Raw genomic sequence first — 20,923 nt, forward strand, 5'->3', positions numbered from 1 at the left:
GATCCTCTGAAGCATCTCAAATTAACGAGAGGTCAAAAGAACTTCATTCTGAATTTGACTTTGGGGAGGTTTGTCAAAGATAGCAAAAGGTTTTAAAACACTTGGTCAAATAGGATCACAGGTCACTGTGAGACAATATTTATTTACTTACCCAAAGTGACAATAAAAGATATTCAACAGATACAAAAAGTTCAACAGGTCACTTAAAAGATAGAGAAAAAATTTGTTTTTTTGATACTCAAAAACAGGTCAATATTCCGAGAAAACCAAATTCTACTTTTGTATCAGTAGTTTTAATATTAAAATTTATTTGCTCAATTAAATTTTATTCTACTCTTAGTCCTGACTGTGCACAAAACTTTTTTCTCAGGATTATTGTCCCACAAACCTTTTATAACTTCCTTTTTTACCTTCAGATTTTGCCCTATGCCTTCCCTTTCTTTTTTTTATCTCTCCAGGACAAAACTACTTTCTTCTTCCTTAACAAAACACATTTCCATTCCTTATACCTTTTTGTTCTTCGCATACAAAGATGTTTTCTTTATTAATTTAGTAGTCTTAATTACATATATTAATTAGAATTCTTAACCTTTAAAAACCTTAATTTCTAGTGAAAACTAAGAAGTAAGCAATTATGAGCTGTCTTACATTAGCATTTTGTAGCTTGGTAAACTAGTAAATATTATTTATAATTTCTAAAAATGTGTTTTTATTAGAGAAATTCTCAGTGTGGCAACAATCATGTTGATTAATAGTCCTAAATATCTTTAGTTTCTCTGTAAATGGAAGTTTATGTTCCATAATTAATGTTTCAGTGTCTTATTTTATTTGGAAGTGATCTAGGTATTTAGTGAACTTTCATCGTTTAACTTAGCAAATCTTTAAAGTTTCAAGCTATCAAAACTTCGGAGAAACTGTTTTTAAGTAGGTATACTATAAAATATAATTATCCTGAAAGAGTTCACCTGAAAGTTCTTACCCCATTTATATCTACTTAATTCATTTGTTCCCAACAATTATTTAGGTCATCCATGAAAATTTCATGAGACACTTGACCAAGTCAGCATTTATCCCAAGCTGTTTTTCTTGTTGATAAATTTTATAACAGAGTCAATATCACCTTATTTGACTTTTAGTAAACCTAGGTGCAATAAAAGACATGTCTGTATTAATTAAACCAAAAAAATTAAACTTTAAAACTGAATGTTAATTTAATATCGAATATTTCTCAGATCATATGAACTCAAAATTCATTTGGGTTAGTTTCTATTACATTTAGAAATATTTAATTTATAAGCACTTATTTTTAAGTCAGTTAAATAGAGCTCTTTTACAAATTAATTTTGATAATACTATCTGGAGCTAGAGACATCTCTAATGGACATGCAAATATAGAAACAGACATAACCAGAGATCTCATAGCTTCATTTTAAAACTTAGTCATGAATCAGATATTTTACTATAAAACTTACTGGTTTTTAAGTAACAGTTGGAATAAGTTAAATTTATTTTCTCAGATGACTAAGACTTTTTACTATTTGCAGAAGAGACTTTTAAGATTTGTATTTGTCCTTAAGGAGGCTGTGAATTAGATTTTGGATAAGGGAGCCTAATAAGCAGTTTGAGTTTAAAAATGCCATTTCCTCCTTTTTTTTTTTTTTTTTTTTGGTTTTAGGTTCTACTTGATTGAGCTAATTACGCTCAGTCTCAGGTCCTGTGGGCTGCAGTTACATTTCTGATTTATAGAGATTTGCAAGATAAAGACAGTTGCTTTTAATTCCCCAGAGAACTAGGTTGTCGCCCAAATGGTATCAAGAGATTGATTTGTCTAACCACATTAAAAAAATTTGCTGCTTTATATCAGTGAGAAGATTTCCAATTAAACTGGAAATCAAAAGGTTTTTATGTTACAGAACTTTAGGGTTCAGTGTATCATGCCTTTAAAAGTCTGTACAAGGCATTCAACAAAGGCCCTCTTTCTGAGTGCACAAGTCAAACAGACCAGTTTACCCTAGGGGTTAAAAAAAAAAAACCTCCATTATTGCTCTTATTATCTCCTGAATATTAGACTCTAGTTTTTACTTCAACAGGTAACCCTGCTGGTTTTCTTTAATATGTTTAATTAACGTTGTCTGAGAGACAGATTTATAATACTAGGCAGGGGAAGCATTCCCAAGTGAGACATAATGCCCATCCCACAACATAATCAGGTAAAAGAGATGTAGCTATCTCACATAAAGTCCATTTAAAGACACTGTTTTAAAATAGACTTCTACCTCAAGTGTGTCAACTCTTGTATCTTTAGCATTCCTTAGGATCCCATCAACAAGTATTGGTCTTAGAGGAGTCCCAGAAACTTTCCTTTTATTCCCGCCATTTTATCTATTTGTATAAAAGGCTTTGGGGTCCCCACTGAGCGGTTGAACCAAGGGACCCAGGCCCTTCGGTCAATCTTTACTTTGATTAATGGCCCCAAGCAGTTGCTTGTCAGGTATCTCAGTGTAATTTTCTTTTAGCCTTTAAAAGTTTTTTGTTTTTTTTTAAGTAGGGTGAAAAAAAGTGGGTTGCTTGGGGCCTTTAATGTTGGGAGGACCAATAGGGGGTTCCTTTGACCCACCAAACCTTAGGTAGTATTGAATTAAAACCTTTGTGTTAATCCCATCAATGTCTTCCTTATTTATCCTGCTTTTTAATAACCATCTAAAGATTTCATCTTGCTGGGGTGAGTCCCTTTAAAATTTTCACCTTGATGGGAAGAAGTTGCTTGACTTCCTCAGCTGCTTCCTATTCCCTTGTTAACCTAATTAACATTAATTTATCTAATGTTTTATTAGCATCTGTAAGACCCATTGAGGGGAAGCTGAGACCACAAATAAGGGTTCCTGAGGCAGTTTTGTTTACTTGTCTGTTTGTCTTAAACTAAGGTTAGTTGTTTTATTTCTTTGTATCTACCTTTTAATTTGGTCTTTTCATAGGTACCCATAAAACAGCTGTTTACAATGAGAGCTCTCTAAAAATTTACCAGTTTAGAAGTGTTTCCAAATTAAAGGATCGATCATCTGGCCATTGAGGAATAGCATCTTAAGAGCGACTCAGACTACTAAGACACAAGAGAGTGCGAAGGATGCAGCCTTCACAAGATTCAGAAAGTTTCTCCCAAAAATAGTCTAAGAAAGTAAAGGCATTCGTTGTACAGGTGGACCAAGAAAGGTTGAGATGACAGAGGCTCCTTATGGTTTGTGACCCCTTATGAAGAGTTTACTAGAAGTTGGCATGGCCAGGCCGAAAGACTGCTAAGAATCCCAGTCTGTTCGACTGGCTTCCAAACGTATACCATATGTATACCCTCTGGATGGCAGAGACCTAGCTCTCAAAACAAAAAAAGCCCAAGATGACTAGTAGAACATAGAACATTTACATCTCAAGGCACAGGGAGAGAAATGCAAGCTTCTTCTAAAAGGGCTTTTTTTCCTTTAAGGTCAGAATTCTGAGGAAATGCTTTATCAAGCCAGCTTTCTCTAACTGCATATGCAAAACCAGTTTTGGCATGTCAGAAGATCCCTATCTTGGCCGTTTTCAGGGAGCACTTTCCTTCCGTTCCAAATTAAGTTAGTACTTGCAGGTCTAAGTTTCCTACGTATAGTACATACATCTGTCAGTTGAAGTCCGGCTTTCTGATGCCCCTGGTTTAGGAATGACATTAGGCCAGCCTCCTATCTAATCACCCAGTCCAGCTAGCTCAGTGTCTTTCAACTGAGTAGATTCCAGAGTCTTTCAACCAGTTAACCTTCAGTATCTTTCACCTGGGGCACTTTTCCCTGATGTCTTTCACCTGGGTCAGTCCTCTTCAGCATCTCTCAGCTGAGGAGTCAGGTTCCTTTTCATCCACCAGCAAATAAAACTTAAGATCATTAGCCAGTAATAGGTAAGATCCAGGAGAGATTCATCGAATTGTCTGGACTTCCTGAGGAGGTGGACAGGTACCCTTGCTGGTGCCAAGGCTCCGGACCCTCGTAGAGTTCAGGTGAAGGAGAGATGTCTACTCTGAGTCTCTTTGTGTCTCCAAACCTGTGGCCTGAAAGGAAAATGCACAATGTAAAAGTAAAGTTTTATTCGAGGACCTTTCTGAAGACTCTAAGGCGACAGCCCTTAAAATAGCTCTGGGGGAACCGCTCCAAAGGTAAGGAGGAGGCTGGAAAAAAAAATGTATATAAAATCATGTAGTCGAACATCAAAAGATTACTGCTAATCACAAATAACGGACAATTTAATGATTTTAGCATTTATTTTAATGTATGGGAAGATGTAAGAATCTGGGATCACTGAAATTTTTCCTTCGATATATCTTAACTATCTAGGGGCTGGTATATCCAAAGCACAGAATGTGTCCTGTTCTCCATCCTGTATTCCCCTCAGGGTGCATTGTTGGTGCACAGCTGTAGTGGCTAATGGTTTGATTCTTGTAGAGCTGGAATGGCAGGCAACATTTTTTTCTTTGCACCATCATACCATGGGTACACAACCAAGCTGACTTAGGACTGTGGATGCTGACCTTAATCATACGACTGAGACTGTTTAACAGTGTTCTTCACTGTGAAGTTACCCACCCACGTTCATATTGTGCTCTTTGAAAAGCAGTTACTAGGGGCAGCCCACACTTAAGCAGTGAGGAGTTATGTGCTATCACCTTGAGTATGGATATTTATTTGAGTAAGATAAAGGTATTTTGATATAGAGAAAGAAAAGATTAGAAACCTATAGGTCTTTAAGTATCTGTTAACTTTTTCAAATATTAGGAAAACGGAATCATAAGAGCTGAATGGGACCTTTCTTCAGACAAGCAAACTCAGGGGCTTTAGTGATAGAGTTCAGTGCTGGAGAGAGGGATTGTGATGATTCAGCTGCTGCATTTACAGGGTTCTGCCTCAGGCTGTTCCATGTTGGTTGTGAGGTAACCTATGGTAACCCTGCTGAATAAAAAGCTGACCTCCTCCTCCCCTACTCTCCGCCCCCCAGCTTTCTAATGGGTTTCGTGATAGGAAATATGGTGAGAGATGCTTCTTTCCATGTGTAGAGTCATGTGCATGCTATTTAGTTTCAGCCCAGTAAAGTAGTGTGCACGTTTATGTTTGGGAGGAGAAATTTCCTCTACCCTTCTCGGTTCTTCTGGGTAGTCTAAGAATTAAATTGACATGAGACAGATTGACTGGAGAAAATTAAACAAAAGTTTAATAACATGTACAACATAGGAGAGACCCAGAAGAACTGAGTAACTCTCCACAAATGGCCAAAGGCTTCACCTTAAATACTACCCTCAGCTCAAGAAAAAGAGGATGTTGAAGTTGAAGGGATCTGGTCCGTTACTCCCAGGAAGAGCATTGCAAACAAGGGTAAGATTGTTATGCAGATTTAAATTGTTGCTTTTTCCGTTGGTAAATTTGTAGAGATTTGGTCATGCTCCTCTTGCTGGTGGGTTGAGGGAGACTCTCTTACAGATGGAGATTTCACTTACAAATATAGATGTTTCTTAGAAAAGAACTCCTACTTGGTTTTCAGAGTTTTCCCCATGTCTGCTGTTTCTTAGAAAATAACCAGCTTGAAATAATTAATATGCCAGAAAGACACATTTTGAGGTGGCAAATTCTGCTCCTCTACATTTATTTCCATGAAATTTAATTCTTCCTTGAAGGAATTCCATAGACGTTGAATTTTGGAGCTTTTCTTATTGTTTTTATCTGGGAAGATTTGACTTTTGGCTTGTGAGAGGATTGTTTTAATGTTTTATATATGTTCAGGTTCTGTGGTCTGGGATATCAAATTTCTTGTAGGATTACTTTGAGAAAAGATGATCACTATATTAAATCTGATAGTTGCTGAGTGGCAAAAAGGCATTCTGAGTTGGCTGAGGGATTTGAGAACCCTTCTGTGACTGGTGTCCTCATGCAAACAGCTCTCCTCTTGATAAAACTCTAGCTTTCAGCCATATGCAAATTGTATGAAATTTTAAAATCAGAATATTCACTGAAAAGCATTTGGCCTGGGGGTGGGAAGAGATGTTGTTCACCTTGTAGTTTGATTTGCATGTTTTTATTATTTTTCCTTCAAGTTCTCTAAGTAGCAAGTATCATTTGTAACATCTGAAAACACTTAGCCCCTTTTGTCTTCATTATAAAACGTGAAGTTCTTAATGGGCTGATTAGTCCCAACAACACCCTCTGAGAACAGGAGTGTTATTTTCACTTTATGGAAAGAAGAAACCTAGGGGGTGATGGTTAAATGATCTGATTTAAGGCAATGGTTGAACCTGGGAAATTAGCCATCTAACTGAAAAGAAAAGCTGCTTTTGCTGTAGCTGGTGAACCCCCCCCCCCACCTTGCAGGGAGAAATATAAATATAAATATTACTTACGGATTGGAAAATGGGAAAGTACCACCTGGAGGGCAGACTGTGTAATGTATTGCCATACCTTTTCTTCAAAATTGTGATCCACCAGTAAGTATTTGTTTCCCAGTAAGTTTACCAACTTTCTCTTTCTCTCTCCTTCGCTCTCTTTCTTTTTCTTTTTTTAACTTACACAACAGATACTTCCCTTTTCTAATTAACTTTAAACTAGGACCTCTCAACCTGGACACGGTTGTCATTTGAGGCAGGGTAATCCTTTATTGTTCTGGATGTTGTCTTGTGCATTAGAGGATGTTTAGCAACATCCCTGGCTTCTGCTCGACACTTCTACCCCAAGTTGTGACAAACAAAATTATTTTTGTACATTTCCATATCTTTTAGGGAGCAAAATCTCTAGGTGGGAAGCACTGCTCCAAGGTTAGCAAAACAGCCCTCAGACCCCATTTTTGACTGTGTTGTGCAACTTGGCAGTGCCAAGTAGCCCCACTAGTCTCCTTTTCTCTGGCTGCAAAAATGAGAGATGTTATTTGTGCCTATTTATGGTGTTTCTGGATTTGGTTTAGAAGATAAAACACTAATGAATAGCTTTAGTATAGTAAATTTATCTTGACACAATGTTGAACAGTTTTAAAGTAACCCAAATCATATTTACAACTTCATTTCCCCAGGGGAATTTAAACCATCTTCAGTCACTGCTTAGTTGTATTCTTGTTATCTTTTTACTTTTAGGAAAACTACATATTTTCCCTCACTTACCTCTTTGAAAAGCCTCATCAGGCTCCCTTAGTTTTTGTCTGCAGCTCTTTGATCTCACAGTAGCTTTGCTAACCAGTGCTCAGTGCTACTGATTTCAATTAGTTATTTTCCTAGAGAAAGATCTAGTGAGGTCAAGCTCAGGGAAATCCCTTTGCTACTTTACCCTCAATCTGAATTTACAGCAGAGAAAGGGAATACCATCTTTTCAATCAGGGGACCAACCAGAAACCGTTCCTTCTCTCAGCCTCCTCCTAAGTCAAAGCTGGGAGCCGAGGAAAATGCTGGTCTGGAAATACTTAAAAAAAATAAATCTCCACTACTTTCTTTGAACATTTTATGGACATTGTGAACAAAGATATGGTTTTTGTGTGGACGCCTTTACGTAAAAATGGAGCAAAGCAAAAGAAAAGCTGCAAGCATCTCTTGCCTCTGTCTTCTTTTGGATTTCCATATCTATAACCCTCTTTCTGGGAGGTTGCATCTGCCCAAGGGCTGGAGGTAGGAGGGGCGCTTGGGGAAGCGGTAGAATATTGCTGCCTGGACTCTGACAGCTGTTTTTGAGCTGCATCTCTGCTACTTTGATTCCTAATTCGCCCTTCATTCTTGGTTTTTGAAAGTATCTTTTGCATCAGTTGGCATGTTAAGTGCCTTGTTTTGGGTGATCTGGGGGGGGGGGGGAAGAAACCCTGACTTGAATGTACTGATAGAAGCATCACAATGGATGTCTGCTGTGTAATTTTGCTTTTCCCTTTGTGGGACGTCAGTTAGTTTGAAGATTCTCCCTTTTACAGCTGGTGCCTTTGGGTGTCTCAGGGAAACAGAGGAACGTAATGATTAAGGACTTTCACTTTGGAGTTGCAAGGATCTGCATTTAAATTCAGTTCTGCTCCTTAGTAGCTGTCTCCTAACTTCTCGGTGCCTCATCTGTAAAACAGGTGTAACAACACCTGTCATGGGAGTGGGTTAAATGAGATAATGTCTTTTATCATCCACTTAGTAGGAGCTCGATGAAATGTAGTTCCTGTCCTTTAACTTCCTACTTTTCTTACCCTTTGCTGCCTGAAGCCAGTTAATTCCAAATGCTCTGGATAGTCCAGAATAAACCAAAGGACTTCTCCCATCCTCCCCCACCCCCCATGCTCACTCTGCCTACCCTTTCTAACTCTCAACACCCCGTGTATGGTCATACTCCAGGGCCTTTGCATTTACTGATCTTTTGCCTGGAACATGTTTCCCAGATCTCCATGTGGCCTGATGCTTCACTTCCTTCAAGTCTCAATTCCTATGCCACCTATCAGAAAAGCCCTCTCTGACCATCGTATGTAAAATAGGACTTGCCCTCGATTTCCTGGTATTTCCCATCCCCCTTACCCTGCTTATTTTTCTCCGTGCCGTTCAGCATCCACGGGCACATTTTTGTTTCTGTATTGTCTGTCTCCTTCCACTAAAATATAAGCCTCATAAGGACAGAGGGTCTTTGTTAATCATTGTATGCTTGGTGCCTAGGACGATACTTGGCCTGTATTTGGGTCTCAATAAATGTTTACTGAAGGCATGAATAATCGGATATTATTTTTTATTCATGTTACATTTTCCTTGAGTTTTTCAAGAAAAGACGTGTACTGATTCAAAAAATAGTTAAAATATTTGAATTGTCTCACTGTTATCACCTCAAAATATTACTCAATTTAGAGGTGACCATTTTTAGTCTCCACTGTTTTTATATTAAAATATGATTTCTTCTGAGGCTTTTTCCCTTTATCCAGTTTTAATTTTAGAGGACTTTTAATTGTATCATTAACATTCTTGTCTGTAGGTCACTGTTGTGTGGTGGATTGGGAAAACAGGAAGAGACCTGTGTTCTACTTATATCAATTTTTTGTAACCTTCAGCTGATTGTCAAAAACCCAGTACTTTTTTTCCCTGAAAATACGTGATATATTGAGATAGATTTTCTTAATAACTTAAAATGGTATCGAGAGATGTTTTGTAGCCAAAAACCAGTGGGCCACTATGGAATAATCTGCTGAATTGTTTTAAAAAAAAATTTCTTTGTTTACTCTGAAAGAATAACATGGAATATTTAAACAACCAGAGTTATGGTCATTTTTACTTTAGCAATTCTGATGATAATTATACTTGCCAGGCATGTGATTACCATGCATCTTTAAAACTCTCACCTAGTATGCTTTTCACTTCCAGCCTATTTAATGCTTTACCTTTGATTCTGCACCCAGACTACTTTGCGTTAATAACATACTCTCAGAACAGGAATATCTGGTATCCTTATCAGTCTATGGCTTTCACATATTTTCTGTATTTTAATTTTAGGTAGGGAACTGTGATTAGCAGTTTAAACAACTTTTAAAACAAACTCTGATAAGATGGATTTTCTTATGAGCTCGTTCAAAAGTTTTTTTTTTAAATCTGCATACAGCTTTAATTTTCTGTTTATTGCTGTGTATAAAGCCTGTTCAAAGAGTGTGATACTTTGCTATAGATCAGATTTCATAATTTATTTGAGAAAACATAGACCTACAAACCTTTTCAATACGAGATTGATGAGATTTACTAAATGTTTACTAACATCATAAGGCACTTTTATTTTTTCTTTTAGGTATAATGAGAGAAAAGGCAAAAATATTTACCAGGTTATTTATCGTATCTCCCTAGATCATCTCAAACATCGGTGATCTTTATCTGGGAGGTTTATCCATTTTAGGGCCAGTCTTTTCTGAATATGAACATAAAATCTTTGCTTTGAAGGACATTTTGCACTTGGAGCAAAGCAAAATTTAAGTAAGTGGATTTTATATCTTGCAGGGCTGGGGAAGTAGTAATAATTAATTTCTGGCAACCTGGGAGAGAGAACACTGTTCGATTTAAGACTGCTAGCCTACACCCTTCACGTGAGGAGTGTTTAAAGCAGAACATCGACATTTTCTAAGTTTTATGTACATCAGCAAATGATTCAAACTATGTTTGTTCCCATGTGCCAAGGGGTTCTTGTGTTGATGTGATGGAACTTGGCACAGTGCAGTCCTCCAGTGGAGCAGTGCCTGGCTCTTTGTGCTGGGGTAACTTGCACTGTCCTGAATTTACTCGGGGGACTACTGCAGTGGGTTGGTTGTTTTGTTTTGTTTTTTGTTTTTTCCCTTTTCAAACTGTGTCCCCTGCCTCTAGCACCTTTCTCTTTCAGTGTTTTTCCTCTCCCACGGTGGCTCAACCTGAGATAGTTTAGCTCTCTACAGTGTATGCGAACTTGGGGGCTTAGATTATCTTCAGGTTAGAAAGTTATGTAGATTCCAGTTGCCCAGTTCTGATTGGCTCTGATGTACACATAGTTTGAAATTGTACAGTCATTTCCAGCTCCCTTCCAGTTTCTTCTTACTTTCATGTACTGTCTAATCGGGACTAGAGCTGTCCTATCCATTGCCTTGGTCACTGGGAGAGCAGGCTCCAGCTCCCCTCCCATCCTTAGCTTAGAAGTGCTTTCCTTGTTCCTTCACAGAAGGCATCTTGGTGGCTCACCTGGGTTCTGCCTGGCGTCCCCTCCATACACGTCCTGTCCTGGGAATTAGGACAGCATCCCCCGCTTAGACGGCACCCCCAGAATATCTTGTCCTCCTTGCTGAACTGACTCCTTTCATTGGAAAGCCTTGTCTTTGTCTTTTTGGTCCTGTAGTGTTTTGGAAAGCTGTAGGTTTCTCACAATTTTGCCTTCATGGTTATGCCCTACTTTCTCTCACCCTGGGTCCCCAAACTCACTCCAGGTGTTACCATCCCAGACCTGTAGACTCTTTAATCAATAGAAATTGACAAAATGCCAGGCAAGAAATTCAGGTGAGGCTTTATTGGGGCTTGTGCTGCAGCACGAGGCAGTGAAAACAAGAAAAGTTTCTCTTGCTGGCTCTCTGAGAATTGCTGATTGGGTACTTAAAAGGGATAACAACAGGGGTGGATGGGTGGGTTGGCCAGGAGCTGTAGCTTAGGTGGTCTGCCTGCCCCCTTGGTGGTGCTGTGTGCAGGGATCATGCACAGGATCCTGCTTTTGCTCCTGGCACCTCAGAAATGGCATTGGGTTTGTGGCCTTCTTATGTCTTATTGTTTATAATTGCCCTAGCTGCCCATGTGTGCAGTTATTTTTAGTTCCTTACAGTTTCTTTTTATTTTGTTGCTTGAGGAGACATTTGTCCAGGTACAGGCACTCCAGTAGAGGGTCCCAGGTACCAGCCTGTCTCACAGGTGTTATCTGTGGTAGTGCCTGGTCATGTGATTTGGAGAGAAGGATGTGGTTATCTTGTGGCTAGGCTGTGGTATGCCATCCATCTAAGCAAGTGGCTAGAAATCTATAAGCCAGAGTTCAGAAACGAGGCTTAAAGATGCTAATATGATTCTATGCAGGTGAGCAATCCACTCTTTGTTAGAATTTGTTCGTTTTAAAAGGTAGGCAACTGGGTCTTAGGAAGAGCCTGAATGTTTATTGAGCCCTGTTCTCATTCAGCCCTCGTTATTCCTATGGAGGAGCAAGTGAGTGGCGGGAGCATCTAGGAAAACAAGCATATTGATGCAAATAGGTGCACATATTATTTAGATGGTATATTTTCAATGTGCCTAATAAAGTCATGCTAGAAGATAGTGTGGTATGGTGGAAAGATGGTAATGGTATGATATGGGCTTTGAAAAGTCACAGAGGCCTGAATTTAAATCTCAGCTTTATCTAGGCAAAAGCAGCAATCCTCCTGGGGCTCAGTACTTTAAAATTTTTTTTTAAATAAATAAATTCAGAGTTTTGGTTAAGAAAAAGCATAATTAAAAAATACTTTTTAATTAAAAAAAACTCACTACTCATACCACTGATACGGTTGTACAGGCCTTTTGGAGGTAGAACATGGACTTTCTTAAAGAGAATGGTTAAGTTCCCTCACAGATTAATTGTAAAATTCCTAGTTTTTCCAGTAAGCCCAAACAGGTGAAACTGGGAAAAACAGTGCTGGCAGGCTGGTTTGCCTGCATCATTAAAGCAAGCCCTGGAGATAACTCAACACTTTTGTGTGAAATATGCAAAGCGGATCAGGGTGCTGCTCAAAAGCTAATCCAGGAGTAGTAGAAACACTGGTAATTTCTGCACAAATACTAATTTCTCTATCAAGAAAAGATGAAAATTATATGTGGGACACATTCAAATAAGATTTGATGAAAAATGTTCATGTTATTGATAAATTCTAACATACAGTACATTCTAATATATGCTTTGTGGATTCACTAAGGTGACTATTTTCTTGCTGAAAAATGAAGTTCTTTTCATGATTTCAGGACTGTTATTTCTTTATTTAGCTGTTTAATTGTGCATGGCAATTGATGGATGGAGAATGGTTTTTCACATTAAATTTTGAGTCTTCATATTCGATGATATATTCCCTTTTCTGCCTTTAGAGATCTTTCATGAGTTTATGTAATACTTAAACTTTAAAAAGATATTTGAGAGACTCTCAGTGTAGAGATTATTGAATGTAATTTAACTTTAAACAGCCTCTTGTGAAAGAAAGGACCATTGTTTTTGCTGACTTAGAAATGTTATTGTATAATTTCAAGCTTTCAGAGATTCTAATATCTTGCAGTTCAGCAGCCCCTCTTTGGAAGGCAGAGTGCCTGAGAGAATCCCATTCCCATCTCTAAAATTAGAAATGACATGCCTGGACTACAGGCCTTTTACCAGACATGGTAATGGTATGCTTTCTCTTTTTGTTAAAACCTGAAGGGAAAAATCAAGCAGTTCATGTTTTACTAGATAAACAGCCTTTCCTGGGACAATACTTCTATCCACTTATTTAATTGGAGACTTAGTTACAATAACCATGTGTCTCTGATGGATTCTTTACCACTGCCCAGTTTTTGACTGAGGCTTGTTTTTCCCTAATCAGATCTATAAGATCATGCAAATGTTCTTACTTCCTGATTTTGTGTACAGATAACTATGTTTGTGAACTATACCTTTGGGAAATGCAGGCCAAGTGCCCTTTCACAGATTTTTTGAAAATCTTTTCTGAGTGCTCTTTTTGCCACGTGTGGAGATTTGCCTTGTGGCTATAAATGGATACTAACTTAGAGTGCGGAGAATTCCTGTTTGTAGGTGGCCCTTTTAGTATTTGACTACCAATTATCCTGTGTAGGGGAACTGCCTCTTACTACATTGGGAAATTGACCTTGGGGAGGAGGTTGAAACTGGGCCCAAATGGAGGAAGCAAAGTCCTCTCTGGGGACTGCATGACCTTCTCCTGGCATCTGGGTTTTCCACTCCCTCCTGTCTGGCTGTCCCGCTTGGACAGCTGGCTGTGTTCCCAGACTACAGAGGATCACTGCCCAGGGCCTAGAGCCCTAGCCCAGCTTGGCAGATCATCTGTGATTTTTGATGACCACCTCTGTACTCCAGCTGCATATGTAATTCAGATCTGACTCTAATTTACGTCACCTTGAAACCCTAATAAGTGTGATCTCTACCTTCATCTTAATATTTACCAGATTGTTTTTTTTCCTTCCTCCAATTAAAACTGAGAGGATCCTGTATTGAATCTGAAAAACGAAAAAGTAGGGGCCTAATTTCAGAACTGTGGCACCTTGACTAGCATTACTGTGGGGGAAAGCTTTATACCACTGGACTCATCAGATTGCTGTCTGCAACACTGCAGTTCAATTTCACATTTAAAAATGTACTTGAGTCTAAACTGGACACTGCTGCCTTCCCCCCCTGAAAATGCTTAAGTAATTTTCCATAATGTAGTAAAAAGTTATGGCCCATACCTGCAGCTCTGTAGGCAGTGTCTGGCTGGCAGACTTGTTTATTTCTCCTGCTTTATGTTTTAAAACCTGTAAATTTCACATAAGGGCCAGATTCTTGGCATCCCTTGAAAATCTGGAAGATGTGTCAACATTGAGCCTTTATTCTCACATTAACTGGAGCTAAGAAGCAACAGCCCCCTCCCCTCCTCCCTCCCTTGGGTTGGGCAGTCTGCCTACAAACTGTTGCCTCGCACTCAGACTGCTTGGTCCACTTACATGACCTCTGGGCACCTGGGAAAACCCCCAGCCTTATTTCCCTCTTTATTCATGTCTACCCTCTGCCTCACCTGAAAAGAACAACATACAGTACTCCAAGGAAGGGGCCGCACTCTCCAGCTTCTGGGCCTTTGCACATTCCAGCCCCTCTTCCTGAGATGCCTCTCCCCGCCTTCTCATGGTGTTGAAGAAGCTGCCCCGACACCACTGCCTCTCTGCCAGGTTGTGTTAGATGCCCGTCTGCCGGGCTCCCTTCACTGCTCTCTGCCCCTCGGTCACAGCACTTAGCACGCTGTGTGGTAACTGTCGAGTTACGTGTCTTTCTCCCCCTTAGACTGCGGATCTTGAGGGCAGGATCTGTCCTATACTTCTTCTTTTACTCAGTAACAATTCTTGGCACATGGTAAGCTTGTAATACATTATTTTTAATTGATATGTTTAATATTGTCTGAGGCAGTGGTTCTCTGCCTTTGCTGCATATTAGGATCAGTTGGAGAGCTGGATAAAAAAATGCCGATATCCAGGCCTCACCTCAGACCAATTACATCAGAATCTCTGAGGGTGGGGCCCAGGCAGGAGTAGTTTTTAAAGCTCCTCAGGTGATTTCACTATGCAGCCAAGATCAAGAGAAACGGGTCTAACACATGCGACAAGGCTGATCTAAAGAAAAGCAATTTGCCATGATTTTCGTTGTGGATTAGAACATTTCTTGGCAATTTTAGGAACGTCCACCTGTGATGAACATTTTTATTTAACTTTGGTAGCACATGGGTGTTTAAACAAATGGGAGCCTATCTTCAAAAAAATCAGTTTCTCCTGCAACAGTTAAATAATTCTGCAAGCCATCATGGTGACACATAACTAATCAGCAATGCCATTGCAGTACATTAACAGCTCTTATAATTTTGGGAGTTTATGTTGTGTAACCGTGTGCCATTTTCCACCTTGCCGCGTTTTGATTTAAAATTCATGTGGATTATTTTTCAGTTACTCTATAAATTAGCTTAGGCATTTGTTGAGTTTCCAACACCAACTGCTTCTCTTTTCTGCATATTCTTCCTTGTTTTATATTGGGACATCTAGTTGGAAAGTAGACAAAAACAAAACATGAACTTGTGTCCTGTGGAAAACACACTTGAGATAAAAACCATTTTAACTTGGTGAAAGCTGTCACCAGTTGCATTGTCTAATAATTAAATGACCAGTCCTTAGCTCATAATTAGTTTGGAAAGGGTTCAGGAAAAGAAGAAAGAAATTAGTGAAAGAACTGAGGAAACATTTACAGATTGGGATGTTTTTATTTTGGAAAATAGACTGAGGTGAAAAAATTTCTGTATGGACACTTTTTTGTGGGTAGCAACTTTTGTTTCCACTGAGAATGAAGTAGTAGGCATTTGGTTTAAAGTTAAATGAGTTTTAGAGATTTATAAACAAGAGTAATTTCTTGTTTATAAAGACTACTAGTGGTATTAATGGTGTGATTTCTTTCCTAGGAGAGCTTTGTGAAGATTGACTGCCTGTCTGACCAGATAACTTACTGAGATTTCTTTTATCTCTATGATCAAAAAAATCTCTTCCAATTAATCTTTTGTATCTGAAGCAAATGATCTTTTTCAGACTGCCGTCAAAGCTGATTTATCTAGATTGAATCCAGCAGTAGTACCTCACTGGCATAGGATTTTAGCTGTTCTAAACATTTGCTGCTTGTTCAACTCTGCTCCCGCTTTGGCCTAACTCAGGCTAGAAGAGAGGGACCTGGCGGTTCCCTTTCTCTTCCCTGGGATTCTCCTCTCCTTGTGGGAGGAGTCAGAGGGGTGCTGGGCTTCTGGAGAGATGCAGAAATCTGTTAAGAGGATAGAGTCAGGGAAGTGGGGCTGCCTGAGGAGCTTTGACCTCGACTTCCAGCCCCACCCTTGACCCTGGCTGGCTTAGTCCCAGGCCAGCAGCAGTGGCATCACTTGACCTGGATGGAGAGGCAGCCAGCCCAGAGAGGCCAGACCTGAAGCTCTGCACAGCCTGGCTGTCACCTTCAGGTACCTGAGGACACTTGGATGTAATTATGTGCCTTAAGACAGTGGCTTCCGTCACAGAGCAGAGGAGGGGGCTGATGAATCATCTAGTCAGCCTAGTGCACTCAGCTGGATCTCTCGTCAGTCATAGCCCAGTGAATCAGGGCTTGAATTTTGAATTCCTGTCCCCCTCCCCCGCCGTGTTTGTACAGTAGCTTCTTTCTGGGGAGAAGACGGGGGTCCCCAGGAGGGCATTTTACCTTCCTGGACACCTTTCCTTCTGTTCACTGCCCCAGCTGCCAATTTCCTTGCCTTCCACCTCACACGATCCAGAACTGGCTTCGTCTGTTTGGCTGGATGATGTGGTAAGAAGTGTGGCAGTGGCCCGCGAAGGGTGAGAGTGCTGGAGGCTGGGGCAGGAGAGGGGTGCCAGCTGCTAAGGCTGGCGTGCCTGGCACCAGTGTTCTCTCTGAATCTGCTCCTGAGCCCCAGCTCTGCCAGCACGGGGCTGGTGTTTGGAAATAGAAATTCTGATTTAATCCTGGCAAAATATGTTTTTTCCCTCTCCTTGAGTTTGCTTAGATTATTATCCTGTTCTTTTTATTATGGAGAGCTGGCCTTCTGGGAAGGTCATTGAGGGAAGACATGGAAAGGAAAGTTGATTGTATTTGCTGTGGTCCTGAGGTTAAAAATGCCAGTCCTGTCTCATCAGCCCTGCCCTACTGCCTTTTCCTCCCCACGATGAGTTTCTCCCCTAAAGGCTCAACTCTAGTTCCTGGACCAATCTGGAGCCAAGGCAGTATTTAAACAGCTTCAGACTCTCAGTCAGGAGGGTCCAGGTTACCTGGACTCCCGTGATGCCAGCTGTGTCCCAGGTCTCCCCACTTCCTGCTTGGTGCCCTGGTTTCTAGCTTCGTGTTGACAGTACTGGCCTTGGGAACTGACTTTGGGAAGATCATTAGTGCCAAGTATGACATCATTTACAACTATAGCCCTTGCATCCCAGCTCGCTCTTGCCACCTCTCCCATGGGATGGTAGAGCCCTGGCCTGAGCCTGGAGCCCTGCTGCTTACCAGTACCACCTGCCTGTATAACTCCTGAGTGTTGTCTATTCCATGCTCTGTTTCGTTATTTTATTCTAGGAGATGAAGCCTGATGAAATGAAAGGGTGGGTTGGATCCCAGACAGATCCAGTTCAAATGCCTGGCCTGGTACTTCTTACCTGTGTGATCCTGGGAATGTTTCTCCAAGTCTCAGTTCTTCATTGGTAAAATAAGGGTGCTGTTTCCTCTCTTCCAAGCTAATGATGATTGTATGATACACTGTGTGTAAAATGCCTAGCACACGTCTAAGCCCTTAGGTGCCGGGTGTCTTCATGACTGAGGTTGCCACGCCCTTTGTACACAAAGAAGGACTTTCCTTGTTTGACTGCGCCTTGTAACTGGCTTTTGAGGTTGGTCACTCTTTTTTTTTCTAGTCTTGTTTTAATCTGTGTTAGTAGGTCTTGGGCCAGGTCTTTTTCCTGACCATCCTGGGTTTCACAAGAGGGGATTATGCAATGGGACAAAAGGAGCAAAATTCAGGAAGGGAGCTGCTTTTATTGCTCTCACTCCTGCCCTAATTTGCTAGCTGCTTCTGTGATTAAAATCAGCCTGTATATATTTACCTGTAAGGTGGGCTGTGTGGTTCCACACATGGCCTTATGAAATTAAGCACCACCCTTTGGAATCTGGAGACTTCTGGTTTCCAACTTGTTTAGCTCAGCTGTGAAAATAACATTTGTTGCTATTAAATTGGTCTCTAGTGGCCATCCTCTGTTTCCACTCTGTAGCTACCAAGCAGCTGGGCATGAATCAGCAGAGTTGAAAATATTTTCACTGGAGACCTGGCACTAAAGTTGTATTGCCAAGACCAAGACAGAGGTCAGCCAGCCGACAACTGACAGGGCACATGGGTAGCGTATGCAAGTGTTCATGTCTAAAGAGAATATTAAGGAGGTCATAAATGGTAGATTATTTTTGCTTGCATAGTGGCATCTGAATGTCATTTAAAATGCACCTCATTATGGGCTCTCGTGTTGATGAACTGGATCCAGTTTCCAACATCTGTTGGGTTGAATTGGTGATTATTGCAAGTTGCAGGGAGTGTTCAAAATCCTGTTTTACAAGTGTCATAAACTGAATGGAAAATATTTTGTATAATTTCACTTAACAGAACCCCAGAGGCCTTTGATCATATTAAAAGAGCCCATGATCAGCTCAGATCTCCCTACATTTCTGTTCGTTATGTTATGACCCTCTGAAATAGTCAGTTTTATTTAGACTGCAGAAAGCATTGGTTTTCAGTGACAGATTAATGCTAAAGTTGGAATATGCAAAGGCCTAGAAATAGAATGAGTCAGTAAATGAAATAAATGCTACAGCTTCTAAAACTACTCTGATGCAGGAGTCTAGGTAAGGGGCCACTGTTCCGTACACTTTACTTCATAATGGGATGTATGTGCAGGGACTAGATTGAATACTGATTATCTAGCCCCCATTTTTCTCCCCATTCTGAAATGAAAAGCATCTTGGTAAATCCAGAGATTGAGTCAGAGATAACACTTCTCATCCATCACAATCACTGAGCTTTGCTTGGACCATGTCTTCTAATTGAGGGGTTGGCAAACTGTGGCCTATGGCCAGTTTTTGTACAACCTCATGAGCTAGGAATTTTTTTTTTAAATATTTTTAAAGGGTTGTAAGAGAAAGCAAAAATGAGTATTCAACATAAACTCTACATGGCTTGCAAAACCTAAAATATTTCACTGGCTTTTGACAGAAAAAGTTTGCCAACTCCTGTTTTAACATACTATGAATAAGATCTTTCTCTTTATGAGTTTAAGTTGAATGTCTTAAACTGTGTCCTGGATGAGATCAGCACATTGGAAGAGTGGAAAAGTCTTGGGCTTCAGAGCTGGGCAGACCTTATTCTGAATCCTGTCTGCGTGACTTTCTACCTGAGAACCTCGGGAGAATTACTTCACTCCTCTAAGCCTCAGCTTCCTCGGGGTTGTTGTAACTCCATGCCTTGCACTTAGTAGGATCATAGCAAGCAATAATTCGTGACCATCTGTAAAGCCTGTGAAGACCTGTAAAAGGACTGCAACAGTCCTGTCTGCAGATGGGCAAGTTGGACGTGCCACACACTTGGCATGGCACTGGGTGGGTGTCACCTTATCCCTCCCATCCCAAAGCAGCTTCCCTTAGACTGTGGAATTGCTGTTGTCCCTGCTAAGCTGGCCCCTGCTTCAGACCTTGAGGAGGGCACTTTTCTCTCAGCTCGCTGCTTTGGTACCTTCCTTGCCCTTCAGCTGCCCAAAGATGTTCGTGTCTTTGAGCTTAAGCATCTGGCACTTATCCAAATACATGTGAACATTTGAGCCGTTGATGGTGATTTGCTGCCAAGAACTGTTCTTCCTTCTTTCTCTGCTCCTGCTTTTCCTTAAGCACGGTGTGTGTGCATTAATTGGGTCAAAAAGAAGAATTCGATCCTTGACTGTCCCTTTCCTAAGTAGTCATTGTGATTTCCAGGTGACTTCAGGCAAGGGATTTAAACTGCTGTTCCTTTTTCTTTTTTCATAAAATGAAATAGATAACATCTTTGCTTTATACCAAGAAGACTCAAAAGCTTTGCATTCTGGCATGAGTATGCCTGGGTACCTTTCAGCGGAGGCTGAAGTTACAGGTGTGCTTTTAGAAAAAGTCTTTTTAAAAAATGCTTGTTGTTTTGAAATTATTGGGGCTGAGGGGTTCTCTGATTGTGTAGTTCTGCACTGCTTGATTTTCCAAGATCAACTGTGATAGAATTATTCCTTTGGAGCCCTGCACTCAATCTGTGAGATTCTGAGAGATGTAACAAGAGGGTGTGCAAAGTTCAGACTGTTTTCCTTTCCCTGGAAGGGTGGGGCTGCTGGGCAGCCTGGCCTTAGAGGAGTGCTTAGTGTGTGACATCAGGGATGGGGCGGCTGGCCAGAATTTCTAACACGCTAATTACAGGTAGTAAATGCTAAATTGGGATTCTGCACCCCTAGCGCATGGCTGTATTTGGCAGGAAGTAAAGAAACCCAAATGTGAGAAAGTCCCTGTCAACCTTACAAGAAAGGATATGATATTTATAATGCCTTTTATTTATGTAGCATTTTTTTCTTCAAGGATAAAATGACTTTATTAAGATGTTACTTAAATATTCTTTAAGGATATTCCTTTTGTCCTTTTATGTAGTATTTATAAATCGCATTCTGTTGTTGTTTAAGGACCAAATGGCAACTTTTTTCTGAAATGGCTTGAGAAACCCAAGTTTTCTGGACCTCAAAATCTGTTTCATGTACATAATGCCACTAAACTGTACACTTAGAAATGGTTGAGAACACATTTCTTATGTGTATCATACCATAATCTTACAAGTCTATTTTTTTTAAATTGCCAGAATTCAGTTTTAAAGACATTATTAAACAGAAGTTCTGTCTTGGTAGTTTTAATTTTCTTCTTTGGCTTTTTTATATTTCTAAGTTATTGTTGCTTTGGTTTTTTTTAACAATAAATAGGCATTACCTTTATAATCAGATAAAACCGATTTTTTTAGTACCATTCTACAAACACTAACAGTACTCCTTAACCCCTCACATTTCTGTAGTAAGTTTAACCCATTGGTTTAGCTT

General features: G+C 40.1%; 1 protein-coding gene and 1 long non-coding RNA gene across 3 annotated transcripts in view; one reads left to right on the top strand and one right to left on the bottom strand.

The window, feature by feature from the left end:
- The window catches only part of PPM1L (protein phosphatase, Mg2+/Mn2+ dependent 1L), a 261,588-nt gene that overhangs the window by 35,725 nt on the left and 204,940 nt on the right, over window positions 1-20,923 (top strand). Inside the window, exon 1 of one of the 2 annotated variants that reach the window (XM_072960240.1) lies at window positions 16,525-16,589. The exons of the other annotated variant lie outside the window; for it this stretch is intronic. The gene's annotated coding sequence lies outside the window, so the exon portion shown is untranslated. Of the gene's footprint in view, window positions 1-16,524; window positions 16,590-20,923 lie in introns of those variants that run through there. 2 annotated transcript variants of the gene reach the window in all.
- LOC140696176 (uncharacterized) overlaps window positions 1-20,923 on the bottom strand; it is a 45,773-nt gene that overhangs the window by 758 nt on the left and 24,092 nt on the right. Inside the window, exon 3 of the long non-coding RNA XR_012072291.1 lies at window positions 3,804-4,075. This is a non-coding gene — a long non-coding RNA (uncharacterized lncRNA). The remainder of the gene's footprint in view (window positions 1-3,803; window positions 4,076-20,923) is intronic.

This window comes from Vicugna pacos, chromosome 1 (genome assembly GCF_048564905.1).
Source record: "Vicugna pacos chromosome 1, VicPac4, whole genome shotgun sequence".
Lineage (NCBI taxonomy): Eukaryota > Metazoa > Chordata > Mammalia > Artiodactyla > Camelidae > Vicugna > Vicugna pacos.